A 20,787-nucleotide genomic window follows, 5' to 3' on the forward strand; every position below is an offset into this window, starting at 1 on the left:
CTTTCCAGTACTGCTTATAAGGTTCAGTGAAAGCAGCACCTAGTCACAGAAAGCCTTTATTATTTTCTTGTATAAAATATTTTAGTAAGGTAGTAGTAAATAGAAATAATAAAATTATTTCTAAATGATCCTGAAGACATCACAAAAGTGATTAAATATCCATGTACTCAAATTTGGTAATACATTAATTAGTATGTCTTAGAAAGAAATATAAATTGTTCTGTTTTGCTTAACACTCCTTTAAATTTTTTTCTAGTTAAACAATGATTTTATTGCTTGAATACAAAAATTTATGTGACAAAGGCAGTGGCTGTAGATGATTCATATTTCCAGTTGGAGGGAGGACTCCTTTGGTCTTGTAGTAGTGGGCCAAACAGTGACTACAACTCTCAATGAGAATCAGATGGTATTTAGCATCCTTATCCTTTCTGTTCCTCTCAAGATGCTTCCGAACAGCAACAGCTTTCTTAATTAGAGGGTAGAGACCCTCAGGAAGATCGGAGCAAGTCCTTTAGATTTAAGGATTCTGAGGATTTTATTGTCCGTCACAAAGTGCACTTGGGCAACTCCATGTGTCTCAGGATGACACCAATCTGGGACATCCTCAGGCCCTTCTTGGCCAGTTTGTAGATCTGCTCCTTCACGTCGTTAGATGTGAGCTTCAGTCAGGTCAGGACGCTGAGCCGATAGGGCAGAGCCGACTGGGACAAGCCCTTCCCTGGAGCGTGCATGCGACCATGATGGTGGCGGGGGAAAATAAGGACCTTTAAATTTTTTTAAAAATTTATTTACTGTGATTTGCAGTACTATCAATAATAGGGTAGCATGCATACAATATTCCAACACTACACCCCCAACCAGAATGTCTACTTCCTTCTACTATTGTCTTAAGATCTATCCCCTCATGCCTACTTCCTCTTCTCTCTTGTCTCCCTACATTGGTGAGTTCAGTTCTACAGCTAGTTTATATATTTTGTTTCTTTGGCCTATTTTTCAGTCCCTTACTTTGTGTCTTTATGTGTCATAGATGACAAAGATGATTCTGCATCTTTCTCCTTCTGGCTTATTTCAGCAGGGAGCATGATCATTCTATCCATGTAGTGACAAACTGAATCTTACAACCAAACAGTTTTACATATACGATATAGTCTCCTTATTCAATCTTCTGTTCTTGAATACTTGGAAGGAAAACATAAGGAGAAGCCTTCATGACAGTGAATCTACGGGTACCTTCAATGATCCAATGCCATTGGTTAGGCAATGGAAGCAAAAAAACCAAAAATGGAATTATATCAAATCAAGAAGCTTCTGCAATGAAAAGAAATTATAACCAGAATAATAAGACATCCCACAAACTGGGATAAAATATTTTCTGATGACTCATGTAATTTTGCTCTCTTATTTGTTTATTAATTTAGGCTTTGGAGGTCATACCCAGTGATTCTCGTGTGTTCTCCTGGTTCTGCACTCAGGAATTACTTGTGGCAGTGCTGAGGGACGATATGGGATGGTGGGTCTCAAACCCAGGTTCGTCATGTGCTAGGCAAATGCCCTATCCACTGTGCTATCACTCTGCCCCCTAATTTGTAAGATAAACTCCTATAAAACTTTACAAGAAAAAAAAAACAAACAATTCTATTAAAAAATGAGAAAAGATGAACAGAAACATCCTCAAGAAAGCCATATAGATGGCCAATGGGGTAGATGAAAAAAAATACTTTGCTATATTGACCTTCAGAAAAATGCAAAACAAACAACAACAAAACCATCTCATCCCAGTGAAACTGGCATACACTAAAAGTAACAAAAATAAGCAGCTGTCTTCCACCTCTTGTGGGAATGTTGGAATGTCGACAGGTCCAACCCTTTTGGAAAATTACAAAGACTCTTCCAAAAAACTATTAAACTTCTACATGACCTAGCAATTCTATTTCCTGATATCTACCCAAAAGGCCCCCAAATTACAAGGGCAAGACATTTACACCCCTATGCTCATAGCAGCACTAATCACAATAGTTAAAATCTATTGCACTCTTAGAAGCATTCAGAGATGGAAATTTCCTATATATTTACATATATTTTACGATAATATATTTCTTATTTGTGAAACCTTAAACCAATTCTTCCTACCACAAAGTAAATAGCTCAAACTATTACTAAATATCTGTTCCATCAAGTCTGCCAACTCAAGACTTTTGAAGTTTAGGCTTATTTGAATTTGTTTGGGTTTTCCCCTCCTTTTATTATCTTTATTATCAGTAACAAGCTTTACTGCCTATAGACCCCTACTGTTATTATTTCAAACAGTCCAGCCAACTCCTCTCCACTGCTGAGCACTTGTGAATCACCTTGAGTCACCACTGACTTTGGAAATCAACAATTTTTACTCAGAGGTATAACAAAGATAGGGTGAAGTGCATAAAGAGTTAATAAGACTTAATTCTGGTGCTTATAATCTAGAAATTCTGCCTGCCCCACTTCAAAGAACAAAACATAAGCTCTTGATAAGCATTTTTATTCCATAGTATAATTTGCTTTTCTAAAAAAAGTGTTACTGTAGATCAAATTAACATATGAATGTTTTAAAAAGACAAACCTGAATTTAAAAATGACACCTCCTTGGGGGGAAAAAAAGGTTAAAACACGTTTTTTTTTAAATTACATGCTTGAAAGAAGGTTTATAATGTGGTTATACAATTTTCACTAATAATTTGTCTAAAATTAGTTGATTTTCTGTTCTCATAATTATAATAAGCCTTTTGGGTTTTGTACCCCATACCTCTTCATTTTCCCAATTATCATTAACTTGCAGAGCTTTTCAGTTTCATTATTGCCAACCTTTTGGTACTCCTAGAGAGGGAGCAGGAAGTATGCTATATGTGAGCCTGCACCTTTCAGAGGAGGTCACTGCATTCCATCACAATCATGCCCAATGCTATTTGATTTAACCTTTGTACATCATGTTTTATTACTCAAAGTATGTTACGTCTATCTTTACATTTAAGATCCTTATTTTGCTATCAGATAATAAATGTACTCAAGATCTCGTTTTCATTTTTAACAAAGTAATTTGTGAGGTTTCTTTCACATCTAAATTTTACTAGTCTAACATTTAAAAATCTTCACTCCATCCTATTACTTAAATTTTAGCATATCTTGAAGTCATGAAATTTACATACAAGTGGTACAACATGGAAAGTATCATGCTAAGCAAAATGAGTCAGAAAGATAGGGATAGACATAGAAAGATTGCATTCGTCTGGGGGATATACAGTAACAAAATATGAGATTAATATCCAAGAATAGCTGAGATCAGCACCAGGAGGATTACTCCATAGCTTAGAGGCCAGTCGGGCATTCTAGGGGAAAGGACAGCTCAGATAGAGAAGGGAGCACCAAATAAAGGGTGTTTGGGGGATCCTCCCAGGAGGGAAGATGCATGTTGAAAGTAGACTATGGACTGAACATGTTTGCCACTCAATGCCTCTTTTGCAGACCACAACACCCAAAAGGAGAGAGAGAACACAAGGGATTGCCCTGCCACAGAGGCAGGGTGGGATGGGGGTGATGGGGGTGGAAGGGATATTATCCATGGTGGTGAAAAATGGGCACTGGTGGAGGGATGGGTATCTGATCATTGTATAATCGAAACCCAAGCACAAAAAATTGTAAATCTACAACTGTAACTCATGGTGTTTCACTAATAAAAAAATTTAGTATATCTTAAAAATCGTTCCCTGATGATAATTTAAGGAGTTATCAGAGTCAATATTGCTTGTGTTCACTGTTGAAACTGTTAACTTCAGCTTTTCTTTTCCTCCTGTATACCAGAATAATTGTATGCAAAAGTACCATAAATTACACTCATCGGGGGAAAGTTTTTGTATTTTATATTTATAAAAAATTTTGGTGAGACCTTGTACTCTTTAAAACCGAAGACAGACACTTTATAATTTATGTCACTAATTACTGGGATACTCCTAAAGCTCTTACGTCTTATGTCTCCTAAAGCTCTTATGTCACTGAATATATTCTGAAACACAAAATACTCAGCTTATATCTTCTATCCTTAAACAAAGGTGCTTAAGATGAGGTGGTTTATTTATATTTTACTTCAAGTTGGAAGTTATATTTTCCCAGTTTTAACATTTTTAATGTGATTTGTTCCCCTTGCCTTTCAATATTGCCATTATGTGATTGGATAGAAAGGAATGAATTTCCAAATGGAAACAGGCAATTTTATTTATGGTAGCCGCTGTACATGTGGAATATGTTTGAATTAGCAGCCACTTAATTCTCGGATTTATAGAATAAGAATACATGTAATACAAACTTTAAAAATGTGATTCCAAAGTGAGGGAAAGACCTTTAAATGCTTTATGTGTTCTTTTATGTACTTTCTGGATTTAAATAGCAATTACAAAGGGAGCCGTTTTAAAATCAGAAACATTTGGGTGAAATTGCTCACAAAACCTGGTAGAGATGTTTTGAAGAGTTATTTCAGTGTAATTACTGTCTTTTGTCACCAGCTGTCAGTCTTTTAAGACTAGGAAGTGACAGTTTTGTTAAACTATCTTAAAAAACAACACAACAACATAGTTTCTTTGTTGAGTAAATCTGAAAATTCAGTCCAAGAGATGAAGAGACTTTTAATCTGAGTCTGTGAGAGTCAAGAGAATCATGGGGTGGGAATAGGTAATTGGGGGGTTTCTAAGCCTAGTAAAACTGCAAAAGTTGGCATGGGTTTGAAGGATCAGGTGAGACCGGCCAGGATTGCATAGCCAAATCAAGATTTGTACACTAGGACTTGAATATATCAAGACTGACTGGGCAAATGCAGAAATTAAAGGAGGTCTGGAAGGAGTACCTATAACCCAAAGAGCTAATGTCCAGAGAAAGTAAAGATAGCTCAGAACTCCCAAGGAATTTTTAAATGTAGAGGAACTGGTTTCCAGAAGTGGGTTAAAGCTGAAGTCAGCATAATAATAAAAACTAGTATGAGAATATATTCATCATTGAGGCCTAAACTATATTCGAGGAGATAAAATGCCATTTACTTAATTGTGTTTCTGACTTGGGCCTTTAAATTTTCTCTGCTCAACTTCTGACATAAAATTTTGATTTGCTCATTACTTTATCAAGGAACAAGAAATGAAAGATGATTCTGGAGTCTCTTGAACCTTTTGAAGATTCAGAGATATTGACTCATCATGCTATCTGTCTTCCTATGTTTTCACTCCTCTTTCCTATTTCACACTTCCCTACCTTTATTAACTGCTTTTTTTTCTTATTTTAAAATTTTTCTTTTTTCATATTTTAAACACCTCAAAGAAAAATCTATATTCTTCAAAGTGAATGAATAATTTGCAAGAACTTGAATATTTCTAAATTTCTAACACTTCAAACATTGTGTGAATATTACTCAGTTTGGGAGAGGGGTATATAAATTAGTGTGATATCCACTCCAAAAGACATCTACTCTCTTATCCAGTAGCCATTTATTGAATGCTATAACTGCTAATATTGGAATTTATAAATGATAGATTTAAATTTATTGCTCTAAAGGACTCATAGCATAGTGGAAGAGTAACACATGTGAACATCGAAGGGCCCTGCATATTTTAGTGAAAAACTGTGAAGGAAGACAAGTCTAGGATGTAAGAAGTACTTTATGGCACTTCATGTTCATATCTTTGTGCATTGCGGCACTAAGTACAACAGACAGGATATGAAAACAACCCATATGTCCAATGACTGATAAATGGATTAAAAAAATTGTAGTATTTGTGCACAATGAATACTATGACATTGTAATAAAGGGCATAATCTTTCAGTTTGTTGCAAGTTGGATGGAACTGGAGGGTACCATGTTAAGTAAAATAAGTCAGAGGGAGAGGAACAAATATTGGATGATCTCATTTATCTGTGGTATATAGAGAAATAAAATAAGGGAATGGACAGTATCTAATGAGGGCGAATTCTTGGTCTTGACCACAAAACAGATAACTGAGCAGTGAAGGAATGGGCCAACCAAAGGTGATGAAGAAATAGTGGTGGAAGTCTTGAGCACTTTAATGCTAGTGAAGATGTAATAACTTCTCATCAAGACTATGAGAGTGAACACTAGTATCATTTTATTAGCGATACCATTAAATGATAACCACATAAAAACAGCACTTCCAGGCATAGCATTAGTAATGTTTTTAATATATTTTGATATATTTGCTTAATTTACAAATACACTTCACTTTTCTATACAGAGTATATCCCTATATATGACATCATGTCTTGTTTTTGGTCATTCTATATGTTAAAATAAAATAGTTTGTGTACAAAAATAATTGCCTATGTTCATACATATGTTGAACATACCTTTTAGAATTAATTTTTCTGTATTACTCCAAAATTATCATGTTGTATTCAAACTTTGATTTGTCTTAAAATATGTTAATTTTTATCATGATTTCCTCTTTGATTCATTAATCATATCATATTGCTTACTCTCTACATATTTTTGAATTTTCTAGTTTTCTTCCTGTAATTGATTTCTAGTTTTATACATTGTGGTTGAAAATAATATTTGATATTTTCGATTTAGTCTTCCTAAATTTAATTTATTTATTTATTTATTTTGGGACTTCGCACCAGGCTGTTTTCATTTGGGGCGCCCCACAACGGGGCGAGTAAGAGCCCTCGCCACACCAGGGAACCCAGCCCTGGCAGCCGACCTCCACTACCCAACTGCCGCCATGGACCAGGCCGCTTTCCGGACACATCATAAGACACTTTCTACCCATTTCCCATAATTATTTGATAGGCTTCAGACATTAGGCAACAAATCATAGAGACAAATATATATATGTATACACATATCTCTATCTCTATCTCTATCTCTATATCTATATCTATATCTATATCATCTATATCTATATCTAGGAGAGTCTGGCAAACTACCTAGAGTATCCCGCCCGCACAGGCAGAGCCTGGAAAGCTCCTTGCGGCATATTCGCTACGCCAAAAACAGTAACGATAACAGGTCTCATTTCCATAACCCTGAAAGAGCATCCAATCATTGGGAAAGATGAGTAGGGAGAAGCTGCTAAAATCTCAGGGCTGGGAGGAATAGAGACATTACTGGAGCCCGCTTGAGTAAATCGATGAAAAATGGGATGACAGTGATACTGAATTTTATTTTTAATTTTTATTATTTTTAGTGTAGGAGTACTGCTATTTATTCAGTCACTGATTTAGTTGCTGAAGTAGGTATTAACTCCACTTCTTAAATGTATTGATACTTGTTCTGTGACCTAACATGATCTGTTCTAAAGAATGTTTATGTATTTGTGAGAAAGATTTATATTTTGATGCTTTGGGATGGGATGTTTTGTAAATGTCTGTTACATCTAGCTAATTAAATATGTTATTAAAATCTAAAGTTTACTTATTTTATTTTTTAAAACCAACTTGGCCTGGAAAGGTAGCACAACAGTCTTAACACATGCTTTACATGTAAGAAGACTGATTTTTATCCTTGAGCATCACTGAGGAGAGTCAGTGATGTTCAAGGATAAGAGTCCCTGGAAATACCAAGTAGAATCCTCTCCTTCCCAAAAAAAAAACCCACCAAAATATATACAAAATAAAAGGTATGTTCATAGCAGTAAATGCCTACATAAGAATAAGAATGATTCTTTTATTTTTTTATTAGTGATATACCATGAGGTACAGTTGTAGACTTACAAATTTTTGTGCTTGGGTTTCAGTTCTACAATGATCGAGTACCCATCCTTCCACCAGTGCCCATTCTCCACCACCACTAATCCCAGTATCCCTCCCACTCCCCTCATCCCCCCATCGAACCCTGCCTCTGTGGCAGGGCACTCCCTTTTGTTGTCTCTCTTTCCTTTTGGGTGCTGTGGTTTGCAAAAGAGGCATTGAGTGGCAATCATGTTCAGTCTAGAGTCTACTTTCAGCATGCTTCACCTATCCTGGGAAGATCCTCCCAATACCCTTTATTTGGTGCTACCTTCTCTATCTGAGCTGCCTTTACCCCTAGAGTGTGAATCTGGCCTCCAAGACATGGAGTAAACAAAAATGATTCTTAATAATGTAAATTTATACATTAAGCTTAAAGTTAGTAAAAGAATGGAAATAACAAACATCATAGAAGAAACAAATGAAATAAAACAAAAATAGAAGGACAAATAAAAGATCAATGGAACCAAAACCTGTTTGTTTTGGAGAACATGGTAGTGGGGACAAGTAATCTATTGGAGGACCACTATTCTTATTTGTTCAGTCATCTATCTGCATGAATTCTTTCCCAGACACTTTTCTTTACACCCAGCTGTATATATAAAGTAATCTTTTCACTTGTCATATATAATCCTGGATCAAGTACCTCCTTCAGTTCCCTCAGATGCCCAGGATGAAAATTCCAGAGTAGGCTCCTTGGAAGTCTTATGTCACTTCTGCAAACACTTCCCTTCTCCAGGTTTGAATTTGTACAAAGTAAATCTGGGAGAATGGTACTTGAATAAAAGGATCCTGTGTGCTTTCCCCTCATTTCAACATATTCCAGTGACTTTCTCATTCTTCCATAGGCCAAGTTGAAGTTCAAATTGAGATTTAGCTTTTATTTGGCATTTCATAAATAAGATGGTCTGCTGAATTGCTAAACTAGCTTCCTATTACCACTCCTGGGAATATATCCCAGAGAGGCAAAAAATATATAGTCGAAGTGACATTTGCACTTGTTTGTTCATTGCAGCACTCTTTACAATAGTCAGAATCTGGACAAAAAACCTGAGTGCTCGAGAACAGATGACTGGTTAAAGAAACTTTGGTACATTTACACAATGGAGTACTATGTAGCTGTTAGAAAAGATGAAGTCATGAAATTTACATACAAGTGGTACTACATGGAAAGTATCATGTTAATTGAAAGAATGGGATAGACACAGAAAGATTACATTCATCTGGGGAACATAAAGTAACAAAATGGGAGACTAACACCCAGGAATTTTGCTCCATGACTTGGAGGCCAGCCACACGTGCTAGGGGCAAAGGAAGTTCAGACAGAGAAGGTAGCACCAAATAAAGGGTGTTTTGAGGATCCTGCCAGGGTGGGAGAAGCATGCTGAAAGTAGACTATAGACCAAACATGATTGCCACTCAATGCCTCTCTTGCAAACCACAGCACCCAAAAGGAGAGAGAGAGAACAAAAGGGAATGCCCTGCCACAGAGGCAGGGTGGGATGGGGGGTATGGGGGGGTGGGAGCGATACTGGGACCCGTGGTGGTGGAAAATGGGCACTGGTGGAGGGATGTTTACTTGATCATTGTATAACTGAAATCCAAGCACAAAAAAATTGTAAGTCTATAACTGTAAGTTTATTAGTGAAACACCTCATGGTCTTTCACTAAGTTTATTAGTGAAACACCTCATGGTGTTTCACTAATAAAAAAATAAATAAATAAATAGAGGGGGGCAAAAAGAGAAAACATGACAATGACAAACTTTTATGTTGAATTGCAAAATTAATAGTGGAGGAAAGTTGGGTAATGCTGAGGAAGTGGACTAAAGATCACATAGAAACAGGGGTAGAGGAACTTGAGCACTTGGTGGTGGGTGCAATAACTTTGTACATTAATCTATTAACTTTACTGCAATCATGCTACCTAAACTAAAATTTTAAAAAATCTTAGGCTCACATTCTGACTTGACTCCAACTAATTAGAGGCATTAATTTTACTTTCAACTTCAGTTTTCCCATCTTTTAAGATTGTTTCAGGTAGTGCAATGGAGAATTATACATGACATGTAAGTTTCCTTTAGACCAAATCTATGATTAAATACTCATTTTTCTTCCAAGCCAGTTCCCATTCTGACTAGACTAGACCGTTATTTCCTGGAAGGCAGGGACTGCTGTACTCATCTCTGGATCCAAATTACTTGGTGCAGGGACTTATAGAGAGAATGCAGAAATATGACCTATTTCATTATTTAGAAAATGACTGAATAAATGACTTTATTTAATTATAGAAAGTATGCTCATTTTTCCTTCCTCCTGAGATTAAAATCTGGGAATGTCTTCCTCCTCATATAAAAGCCCCTCTCTATGTATTCTTCTCTATTAGAAAGCAATTATTTTAAGTGTATCAGAGCTGTCTTTTTCCCTCCACCACTGGACAATCACCAGACTTTAAACGTTACCTTAAATTTAGACAATTGTAACAACATATTCAGTCTCTGTTGTAGTTTCTCTCTAGCTCATTAGTCTTCCATTAACTTGTCTTTTAAATTTATATTAAAATATTCTAGCCACAATATTCTTTTTTTGGGAGGGTCACACCCGGTGATGCACAGGGGTTATTCCTGGCTATGCACTCAGGGACTACTCCTGTCGGTGCTGGGGGAACCATATGGGATGTTGGGAATCGAACCCGGGTAGGCCGTGTGCAAAGCAAACACCCTACCCTCTGTCCTATCACTTCAGCCCCTAGGCACAATATTCTTTCCCTCACTCATTTGACATATATTACATCACATACTTTATCAAGATCTCTCTCACACTATCTTCTTATTGCTTGTTCATGTCTTGTAATTTCAAATATCCTTTGAAATCCCAGAGCATGGGAAGTGTGTCTTAGGTATTTTTTATTTCCCTATTATCCAATGACAAAACATGAGTAGCTATTAGTTGATTATTTACATATGATAAAAAGTACACAACGTCCTTTACATTAATCATCTATCTTATTACTTAAAACCACACTAGGTTAATGGGTTTACACAATGGGTACTATTACTATCTCTATTCTTCAGATGAAGAAACAAGTTTAGAAATGTTGGTTTGTATTATGTTGGGTATAAAGTGAAGAAAATAATAATTTAGTTTTTACATAGAGTAGATTTTCCTAAAAGTTATATAATTATTAAAGAGGTGATGATTTTTATCTTCTCATATAACTAACTGAAGGACAGGTATTGAAAAAGAAGATAGGGAGTACGGTTCTGCCAGCAGGTCAATCTGTACCTATAAGGCGAGTGCATCAGCAGGCTGATGGCACCTTCAGACTTCCAGATACCGCAAAATTGCTGCTGTGTCTTTGGCCAGACACCAAAAACTTGGGGCAACGTTTACCAAGAAAGTAAACGGCCAAAAGTTAGGTATGTGGGAAACACACCAACATACCACCTCCGGCTCAGCTATATAATTGGAGGCATGGCCTCTCTGGTTCCTGATCAAACTGCTTAATGGTCATGATCCCAGAGACTCAGAAACAAATCTCAAAACCCAGTGGCTTTTGGCAGAAATGCGTCCGGACCCCACAGTACATTACTGTCGCCGGGCCACTCCAGGGAGGAAAGGGTGTTGTCCCTCTGCCTGCTTCCCCTTGGCGGCTTAGTGGCTATCATCCTCCAGAGACATGAGGAAAATATATTTAATAGTCAGACCCATCCCTGAGAAAGTAACAATAAGAAGATACCTCAGACACATCCTTCAAGGAGGTATGTTGTCAGAAAACAATAATGCAAGACAAAACTTTTCTGTTTGTTTAGTTAGAACATTTAGCAGGGAAAGTTTCAGTTGGATTTTGGGGAGTATGCATGTTGGTTAAAATTAAGACAATATTTTGCAATGGGAAACTATGACTGTAAGTAATACGATTCAATTACAACTATTGTGTTGTATTTGATAGTGTAGAGTGTTTAGGGCCTAACAGGGAGTTCAAACTATGTTCTGGGTTCACTCTTACACTTGGGAACCATAAAGTGAAAACAATAAACTTTTGCTTTCTATCCAAAATACTCTTTTGGGAGTCTACTAGAACTTCTCAGGGTGACTCAATCCAAGTGCTTAGGAATAGAGATGGCTGAATTTAAGGAAGCTTATTGCTCTTCAAAAGCAGAGTTGCACGGTCCGTTCTGGCATTGTTGCAACTGATGTTCAAGTAAAGCAGAAGGGCACTATCCCAGGGAGGCAGGTGCCAACCATTTTCCTTGCTTTGGATATGGAGGAAGCAATGGAGAACCATAGGTATTTTTTACTATTAAGGACTTTTCAACATCTAGACCAAAGAGACTTTACCCACAAAGATTAATATTTACCAAGTCATAACATTAGTGCAGCCTTTGGTACTCTACACAGATGATCACATTTAGGTCACAGCTTCATGATTAAAGGGTCTAGGAAGTATGTTATCTAAGGTCCCACAGCTAAGAACTGGCAAAAAGGAAATTAGAAGTTAGATTTTTCTTTTTTTTTTCTTTTCTTTTCTATTATGTATTCATGTTACTTTTAAATGTACTCATGTTACTTTATGTTTATGATAGACATGTTGGCCCCTGATCTCATATTCAAATTTTCCTTTTAACTGGCTGTGTGACCTTGGTAGACTACCTATAAAAAGGAGAGGTTGATTGCATCTAACATGTGTCTCATTATATTAGGAATGAGAAATATCTAAGTGTCAGGTAGAAATGTGTCCAATCCCTAATCTACTCACTTCACTTTACATTATTTTTTTATCACAAAGATCATATACTGAGAAAAAAGAGTCAAAATGTAAATTCATTCTAGTACTAAAAGACAATTAGTATGCTGATAAACACATAAAGACCCTAAGAGTTGAAACAGACCAATTTCTACAAATAGAGTTTCCCAAGTAGATGGGGGAAGGTCTGGAATATTTGATTCCTTTTTGCTTGTAGTTAAAATTGGGTAGCATTTTCCTAAGCCATCAACCAGAGAGCTCACAAAGAAGGTAATGGATGGTGCACAATGCTACTGGTCTCCTAAAAATACAAATTGGTAAGCTTTACATGGGCTCTGCCATGTGCAGAAATCATTATCTACAGAGTAGATAATATAACAAGAGGAGAGGAAATTTAATGGCCACAGAAGCTATTTTTCACACATTTGAATTAATTTTATCTTACAATAAAAGGGGATTAAGTAGTGAAATATGCTATAGCATGGAAGATACTTGAAAACTTTGAAAATGAGGTAATCTGTGTAAATTCTGAGCTGATTTAGCACATATAAAATTCTTAGGGCTAACCCAGAATAATTACATCATTATTGTTACTGCTTCTAAAAGTGAGAACATGTAATAAAGATACCTAGCTCATAATACCTAGCTCCTGGTAGACTCAGTAAAGTGGTAGTACTATTTCCACTGTCAAGAATTGTGTTTTTTAAACTCATATTTATGCTAGCAAAACTCACCCCACTCACTTCCCTTCATTGAACTTAAATGAAGACATGATTAAAATAAGCCATAAGATTGTTCCAAATATACATTTTTCAATAATTCACTAAAGAAATAATTTACCCCTTGTCCTGGAGTAGCACCGGTTAAAGTAATTTATTTATAACTGAAAGCACTGAAGTTCTCATCCTACTTATGAAGTATAGAAATAATCCATTTTCTTCATCTAGAAATTTATCTTGTTTTTTTTAAAGGCTTTCTGTTATAGGCCACATGGTTTCCAACTTAGTCAAGTTCTAGTTTCTTAATCATTCAGAAACTCTTGATTCAATCAGACAACATAAATCATGTATAGAGCTTCCTTTTCCCTCAGTAAAATCCCAAAGAAGTTACCAAATTCTGTTGACTTTATTGTAGAGTATTCATCTTGACCTTTAATGGAAAAAATCCATAAAAGGCTTCATCTGGGAAACATAATAGTTAAGAATTTTTGATTCTTGAGTTTTGATTTCAGAAATGATCACACTTATATTTCTGACCCAGGAACTATTTATTAAGTACAATTATGGTGAGATACTTGCTTTTAAAAACTATAGGTAAAGTTAGTATTTTAGACCAAATTATCGTGACATAATAGTCAGTACTTCAAAACTCATGATTAAGATATAAAATATATATGTGTATTCATGGTAGGGAGTGAGGACCAATGTGAATCTAAGTGTCACACACAGATGAAGCATATAGGAAAGAATGACAGAATCTTACAGAGAGGAAAATTAATTAGAAAGATTTGTAGAGGAGAAAATTTTTGTACTGACTCCTGAATTGTGTTTGAGTGTTATGAGAAGGACAGTCTACCTAGAATAGAGGACTTGACAGAGAACTGTAAGACATGGAACAGTTGCAGTAAGCAGTAGTTATCACCTAAGTTTTTACCTCTTTTTCTTTGTTTCCTTTTCTTTTCCTTTTTCATCTTTGTACACCCAGCAGTACTTAGTGTTAACTCCTGGCCCTACGCTCAGGGCTTACTCCTGAAACATCTCAGGAGACCATATATGGTCCGTGGATAGAACCTAGGTTGAGTGCAGGCAAGGCAAGCAACTTACCTGATTACTATCTCTCAAGTCCCACTTTTTTGTTATTTTAAGTAGTTTTAAGTTTTATATTGGGAGTAATGGAGCAATTGCTGGAACTCTTAAGTAACTCTTGGATACCTATGTGAATGGTGATAATACTTAGAAAAAGGAAAATATGAGTGGAGGTACATTTGAGGGGAAAGAGTAATGCTGTTTCAGATCTTTAGTTTTGAAGACTCTGGAATTTAGTCCCACCTTAGAAGGTTAAGTTAAGAGAAAGATGTGTGACAGAGACTTAGTTTTAAGTTATATTAGCACAAAAGTAGTTAAAGTAGTAGAATGTTTATGGTTTCTAAAATATAAAGAATGAAAATAGTAGATACATCAAATAGGAACTCTAACAAAAGGGACTAGAAGAAATAGTACAAGTAGTCGGGGTAAAACAGGGAAAATGACTTTAGTAGAAGCCAACAAAGAAGAGAGTTTCAAGTCTTAACCAATTCAAAAGTTATCATGGAATGGTCAAATCATAGGAGTTTTGAACTCTGTTATTGATGAGTTTTACAGAGCAATTTTGCAGAGTCGGACTTCTAAGGACTGGACAGAGATTACAGATTGGAAGAAATTTGCAAAGCCAGTCATTGAAAAAAATGGTCATCCCTGGTTCCTTCCAAAAAAGTCGAAGTGACTGAAAAAACAAACAAAAGGGACATAAGATATAGGGCACTGAATTGTGTCAAGGAAGAAGGGAAGCATCAAGAACAAAGGCTTTGTTTCAGTGAATTGTATCATATCACAGATGATATGTTTTAGTGTTCCCTTTGCAAGCAGGAAGAAATTAGTTATGCTGAACCCCTCATATAGACCAATATCCTAGGAGGCTGGGAAGAGTTGAGGGGGTTTGTGGAATGTTGACCTGTGTACTATGAACACTACAAAGGAATAAACCAAGAAACCGCAAAGAGAATTGCTCTGGATTTTCTCTGAGACCTCTTTCAGCACTAAAATGTTATGATTCTGTGATTAATTTGCTAGATAAATTAATAGTGCAAGCAGAATTTCAAAAGGAATGTTTGAATTACTTATGAGAACAAACTTTTAAGTGCCCTTAAGCATCATAAAAACATCTATCCCCACAGAAATAATTGATACACCAATTATAAATCTTTCTTAGCTATTCAAGCAAGCAGACTTCAGAAGAACTATGCTTGGACACATTCTATTTACCTAATTCAAGTTCTTATTTGTATTTTACAGCCATCAAACTGCATTTCTTTGTACAACATGTTGCAGCCTGGCCAGGCCCCCAGTTGGGCTGAATTATTAAAGTTTTATATTATGTGCAAGATGGATTTTTGATGAATTGTTTCATGTCTGGAGAAATGTCCATCACTTCTTAACTTAGGATACAGCTGTTAGATTTACAGATATCATAAAAGATGGCCACACATAACTCAGACAACTCAGAAATATTTCCTCTCGGTTGGCATGGTCTTTGAAGATACTCAAACCACACTCTCAAATGTTTGCGTAACAGGAAAATGTGGTGTCAGAATGATCAAAACAAGATAGAAAGTGATATATTATATTCATCAAATTTGCATAGATTATCTTAAGAGTACCCGATGGCCTTCCTACAAAATGAGACCACTATATTTTAGTAAGGGGCACAGCCTGATAAAAATTTAGTCAGCTTCAATGACAGGCTCAACATGAACAAGAAATTCGATTCTCTTAAATTTGGAAGGATATTAACAATGTTGCCTATCACAACAGAAGATGAAAAAAGTTTTAACACATTCATTTTTTGGTAATTTTATCCTTGGATAAAATTTGTAACTAATAATAATCATACTGAGTCTTAGATTTCTTAGTTAATAAAAGGGAGACTATGAGCAAAGTCTCTCATGGCAGAGCCAATAGGGAGTTTTAAAAATGGGGCATTTAAAAACAACAGAAATGTGAAGAGAATTCAGGAACAACTATTATTGTTCCTGAAGGGATGGGAAAATTCCCAGAGATCGTGGGAGCAAGGATTCCGCAAACCAACAGCATGTAGAATTAGCTGACAAGAATTGTTATCTAAGGAGAAGGATGAAATCAACCTGTGGTAACTTAGGAAGGAGAGAGCTAAAGATCTCTGTGTAAACTTACCATCACATCTCCAGCCATTGCTTCCCACTGGCCAAAAACAACCAGAAGTTTGGGTTTAGAGAGCAAGCATAGACACTTTATATGAACCCATCTTCCAGAGAAGAGACGTAGGAGAATGAATCAGAAGGAACAGGTTGGCAGTCCTCATGATTAAGAGTAGAGGTACTGGATTTAGATAATTGCAGTTAAATTCAGAAAATAGTAAAGAATAAATGCTTATCACATTGTCTGACTCACTATAAGAACTTAGTAAGTATTAGCTGCATCTATTATTTTTATTAACAGAAGAATTCTATCATATCTCTTCCATGGTCATAGTGTTAGTAAATGGTAGTGTGGTAGTTATGGTAGTGTTGTTAGAAAAATTACCTCAGATTTAGGTACAAATAAGTTAATGCAAGTTTATTCTCTTGGAGTTATGGAGAAGTTCAGGTTACCTTTATTGAACTAAAATCAAATTAATTCTAGAGTCATCGGGGGAGAACTTTATTTCTCTCTTATTTTCAGTTTTTGGTAGCTGCCAGCATTTTTGGCTTGTGGTCCTCTCTTCTCTCTTTGAAGCGCTGTGATGGAGTGAGAAAGATAGAACAGCAGAGAGGGCATTTGCCTTACAAGCAACCAATCCAGGTTCGATTCCCAGCATCACACATATTGGTCTACCATGAGAGCCAGCAGTGATCCTCAAGTGTAAAAACAGGAGTAATCCCTGAGTATTGACAGGAATGACCCATACATCACTGCTCTAGTCACCCCTGCCCTCATGAACAAACAAATGTAAAAACAAAGTGCTGTCATTCTCATCTCTGCTTCCTGCATCAGATGACCTTCTCTCTGAATTGGATCCTCCTTCTGCTCTCTTATAGGACTTATGAATGCATTTAGGGACCACCTGGGTAACTCAAGATAATCTTAGGACAGTTGTCTTAATCACAGCTATAAACCACCATATTAAGGTAACAAATCCACAGTTTCTGGTTATTAGGTATGGATAAATTGAGTATGAGCAGAACTTAATCAGCTTTCCACAAGTAGGCTCATAAATTCTTGAACTAAGTAAACTACAGTCAACTATGTGTTTAAGTCCGTTCTTCCCCATGACCTATACAGTATCCCATGCCATTGCCTCATTTAGGAGTTCTCCACAAAATGAGTACTCAAGGCAAGGATTTATGTGCAGGCAATATTTTTTGGAAGTGATCCCATACAACATGAATTATGAACGGAAAAAAGAGGAAGACTACTAAAGAATGTATTTGATCATTATTATAAGCAGCTAGGATCTTCTGAAGGAAGTTTAATATGTATTTAAGAATAGCTTGCCGAAGGCAGAACTGGTCAAAGAACACAAGATTTATCAATCATTGATCAGAGTTTCCCTACAGGGTGGAAAATCTCTTAAATTTCTAAGATACACAAGCAGAAACCTACACAGGTCCCCCTAAATGTCCCATGATACGTTAACTACAAGTCTGAGACCTGAACTAGACCTGAACTGTGGAGTCATTTATGGTAAGGTTATACCATTTGATTTCTGCAAAAATGACTGTAGTAAATCACCAGAAGAAACAAAATGTGGCACAAAAGATGTCTAGTTTAATGAGCAAGGTTATTTTAGAGGTTAGTATTACTATTAGAGCTTACCTTGGTATGAATAAATGTGGCTCATTGTACTATGCTACAGTGACGTGTTCCAAGTATTTAAAAATTTTTTACCCATACCCACTATTTTCTTTATTTTTTCCATTTTTTTCAAATCTTTAACTTAAGGAAAGGTGTTTTTCAAACTAGTTATTTTTATTGAGATAGCATGGTTTATACATATTATTATTACTTCTTTATACCTGCTGCTTTATACTTGCAGTACTTCTATGTATTGCCATCATTACTCTGGTGTCAATATTCCTCTACAATGACACCATGGATCCTTCCCCCTCTCACCATTTTCATCCTCAGTTCACAGTTTTGTGGACAATATCTCAGTTTTTATTTCAGCGGGGGATTATCTAATCCTTTTATTTGTTTCTTATACTCTCAATTTGTGTGAGATCATCTTATATTTGTCTTTCTATTTCTGACTTACCTCACACCACTTAGCATGTATCCTCCAATTCCACCCAAGTTTCAGACAATTGGAAGATTTTGTCTTTTTTCATAACTGAACTGTGTTTATATACCATATTTTATAGTTAATTGTTCTTGGGCACTTTGTTTCAACGTCTGAAAAAAACCCTGAAATAAGTATTATGGAGAGTTCTGTTTACGTTTTCCTTAATTTATCTTACAGATACTATACTTACAGATACAATTAAAGATATGCTCTTTAATTCATTTTGAGTTAACCTTTGAATGGAGAAAACCAGTTTCCCAGCACCATTTGCTGAAGAAGTTTTCCTTATCTACTTCATTCTCTAGCTATTTTGTCATAATTTAACTGTCTGTATATTTAATAAAACCTCTAAATGTTTGGTACATGACATGCAGTTACATATAGATTAAACATTTTCTTTCAAACAGCCTGAAATTCAAGCTTCTTTTGAACACCCAACTCATGGTTTTCTTTATATCTAGTAAATAAAGTCAACATTGGTATTAAACCCCAAATACTACAAAATAAATAAGTTTTATTATATATTCTGATGTTATGTACTTAGTTTGGGAAGCCTTCCAGGAGAAATTCTGATTAAGGTTAGATTAAAGACAATGTAGGAGCTCGACAAGTAAATAAAGGTAATAGCATTGTGGGCAGAATGAGGACTCCATGAGAACTCAAGGGGCTACTATATTTATATTATGACCAAACCTAAGAATGCATTTGGACTGGAGTCAGTAGTGGAACAAGATAAAAATGGCAAAGTGGAAGATATTGAAATAGAGATTAATCAGGGGCTCTGAAGATTTAAAGAAAATTGAGCTTCATCTTAGGAAGTCATTGAAGTCTTGAATAAAAAGAAGATAGACAAGAATGAATTTGTATATTGAATTTGCACTTTGGTAAATGAGAGAATAGAAATTGTTGTAGATAGATAAGCAAACCTTATTGAGAGTATACTCTGGCTACAAATCATTGTCATAGCTCTGAATCATTTATGGCTTCTAAGGTGTAGCAGGAAGAGAACAATCTTTGTCTTTACTGATCCACCCATTGTCAATTAGCAGAAGGAAGACATCTCAGATTTTGCAAAAGACAAAATATATCAAAGATAAACATGCCACTAAGACAATGCATGTTGGCTCAATACACAAGAACTTTTCACCAATTGTAACTGCCTCTGCGTGGACTAAATAAATCAATATTGAGACCCCTGAAAGTATTGAAAAAAATACTGGTTGACTGAATATAGTGGAAGGTATTTCTGCATTAGAATCTCAGGTCCTTCTGGAGAATATTTCGAGGATATATTCTCACTCATATATATCAACCTCAATCTTAATAGGTTTTGGTTTAATATACTTGCTTAAAGGCATGCTTTAATAATGAAATAGAAGCAAAAGCGGTGAAAACTTGAGTTATATAAAGAGAAGCTAATATCCTTAAGTGTTAGATTATACAAAATTGACATTAGTATAAAAAATAAGCAGTGAAAAGGAAGAAGAGAGGAGACTGAAGGGAAGAAGAAAGAAAAGAGGAAAACAATAGAACAAGAAAGCAATGTTTGAAGTAGACAAAGTTGAAGGGGATTTGAGAGTAACATTGTTGGAGACTAACGATTCTCTACCCTATTAACATGATTAACATCTTTGTTTGGCTAACTTTTTGTTGGAAGAAGATCTGGTGTATGTTTGTAGATCAACATCCCTGACTTCTTTAAACTAGATGTCAGGAGCAATGTCAACTTTCCCAGCTGTGACAGCTTAAAACATCTCTTAAAAAGCCAACTGTTTCCTCAAGGGCAGATGCAGCCTGTTAAACAGTATTGTTTTAGGCCTTGGAAGTTTTTGCTGTCATCAAGGATAACACAGCTAATTTAAGTAATCTAAAAATGATTTATTTAAAACTCATTTTATGGTTAACCAAGCTAGAACTCCAGTTATCTATTTTTAATCTTTGAAAATATTTTTTCTTTGAAAGTTTTGATTAATAATACTTTAGATTGTAGAAAAGCTTCTCTCTTGTTTAAACTATATGCTTTTGTGGCAAATTATTTCAAATGTGGAAATTAAGTCAAGTTGAAAACAAGTTGAGTCGGCAGGTCAGTAGAACTGTGTGTGAGTAAACTTTTATGTAAATTCATCTGCATTTTGCTTCTGAAAGAGAAACACACTGAGAAGGTAAAAAAAAAGTTGACATTGATTAAATACACTCATTCTTTTCTTCATTTTTTGTACACCAGAGTTTAAA

The 20,787-nt window shown here is 35.7% G+C and overlaps 1 pseudogene; it reads right to left on the bottom strand.

The window, feature by feature from the left end:
• Nucleotides 1-290: 290 nt before the first annotated feature.
• Nucleotides 291-16,466, bottom strand: LOC130021157 (40S ribosomal protein S13-like; annotated as a pseudogene).
• Between the last annotated feature and the right edge of the window lie 4,321 nt (nucleotides 16,467-20,787).

The sequence above is a fragment of the Sorex fumeus genome, unplaced genomic scaffold (assembly GCF_029834395.1).
Source record: "Sorex fumeus unplaced genomic scaffold, SorFum_2.1 ptg000014l, whole genome shotgun sequence".
In the NCBI taxonomy this organism is placed as follows: domain Eukaryota; kingdom Metazoa; phylum Chordata; class Mammalia; order Eulipotyphla; family Soricidae; genus Sorex; species Sorex fumeus.